Source organism: Grammomys surdaster, unplaced genomic scaffold, assembly GCF_004785775.1.
Source record: "Grammomys surdaster isolate TR1022 unplaced genomic scaffold, NIH_TR_1.0 358, whole genome shotgun sequence".
Lineage (NCBI taxonomy): Eukaryota > Metazoa > Chordata > Mammalia > Rodentia > Muridae > Grammomys > Grammomys surdaster.
The window spans coordinates 671,181-672,913 of NW_021604777.1; the positions used below are offsets into that span (position 1 = coordinate 671,181).

General features: G+C 42.2%; 1 protein-coding gene across 2 annotated transcripts in view; it reads left to right on the forward strand.

Annotated features, from left to right (window-relative positions):
• The window catches only part of Mapk1 (mitogen-activated protein kinase 1), a 63,995-nt gene extending 62,479 nt beyond the window's left edge, over nucleotides 1–1,516 (forward strand). For both annotated transcript variants that reach the window (XM_028779650.1, XM_028779652.1), the window contains exon 9: nucleotides 108–1,516. The gene's annotated coding sequence lies outside the window, so the exon portion shown is untranslated. The remainder of the gene's footprint in view (nucleotides 1–107) is intronic.
• The last annotated feature ends 217 nt before the right edge of the window (nucleotides 1,517–1,733 follow it).

Genomic DNA, 1,733 nt, shown 5'->3' on the forward strand with positions numbered 1-1,733 from the left:
GATCTTTTTATTCCCATTACATTTTTACTTTTCCATTTTGTGCTTTGTTGCCTTTATTGTTCTGACATGGCTCTATCCTTACTCCTGAGTTTGTCTTTGTTTTACAGGACAAGGGCTCAGAGGACTGGACAAGTTCAGATGCCGGTGTCCCCCCAGTTCTTGACCCTGGTCCTGTCTCCAGCCCGTCTCAGCTTACCCACTCTTGACTCCTTTGAACCATTCAGAGGGGCAGTTTCTGGTAGTAGTGGCTTTTATACTTTCATGGAATTCCTTCAGTCCAGAGAGTTCTCCTGGCACCAGGCCCTGCAGCAGTGTGCACTTTCAGTGCACTTAACTGCTTACTGTTTAGTTACTAATTGCTTTCTGGTTGAAAGATGCAGTGGTTCCTCCCTGTCCTGAATCCTTTCTACATGTCATCTGCTGAACCATCAGAGCAAGAGTCTTTCCAGACTTAACAATAGGGAAGGTGGTGACATAAGGCACCTTAAGTCAGTGACAGCTCCAAATTTACACTTCATCAGCTGGCTAGTACCTGTCTACCAAGATAGAGTAGGAGCTTGTGGATGTCCCTGGATGGTGTTACAAGTTGCAGGGGCAGGTGCTTCTGTTGCAGGAGTCCTTGGGGACATTCTGTATATCATGTTAGTCCCAAATTTAAGATATGAACTATTTGCCCAGCTTTTTAAAAATTTGATCATTGTTTAAATGAAATCGAAAGGAAGCATTGCACCAGCAATGTTATTCTGTAGCTTTTATATGGTTACTAGCATTTTAATGGAGGTATAGTGCTTGTCAAAATGTTACATGCTATCATTGGCCAGAGATTGAAAGTAACAGCTGTGCTTGTCATTTGCTGCAAGATGGACATGCACTAAGCTGTGTAAGTTTCCAGAAAAGTAGAGAGCAAGCTGACCTAGATGTTCAGGGTGGAGCCCCATAGAGCCTTGAGCTGTTCCACACAGAAGGCTGTTTTCGTAACCACGTTTACTGCCTAGGGATTTAGCAAAAGGAACACTGCATCTTTCAATGAGAAAGTGTACAGTTCTTCCCCTGCAGCATGTCAGCATCTCGGGCTCACTGTTCAGCAGTGTGATGACTTGTATGGAATAAACCTTCACGAGCCCTCCTCATGAAGCTCTGTTCTGTTGCCAGGTTAGAGGTGTTTCTGGTACTGCTGAATTCATGTCACAAAAGACAGCAGTAACTGTTTGAGCTCTTTTATTTCCTTCTCTCCTATATTTTGTCCCTGCACTGTGTGCTGTGAGTTGAGGTGTTTTCCCAGTGCGGTGCCTCCTGACCCTCCTCACTGCTCTCTGATGAGAAATTTGCCTTGTTCAATAACTTACTGTGCTCTTGCATGACTGTTAAGGTCTCTGTGCAGAGACCAGTGTCCAAATGTCACATCCTTTGATTAAGCAAAATCTGTTGTGACCTCTGAGTTGTATTCCATGAAGAGAATGCCACCCAGAAGATAATGTAGGAAAGAAAATTGTATTGTTAACTTTTAATTTCTCAGCTGTCCTTTTGGTTTTTTTGTGTTTTCCTTTTTTTTTTGTTTTTATTTTTCTTTTTTTTTTTTTTTCTTGACAGCAATGGAAAATGGGTTCTATAAAGACTGCCTGCTAGTATGAACAGCAATGCAATGCACTTGTAACTCATGGAAATAAATGTACATCTTTATCTTTACACCGATGTTAAGATTCAGTGTTGATTTCCTCTGGATCGGTGTTTCC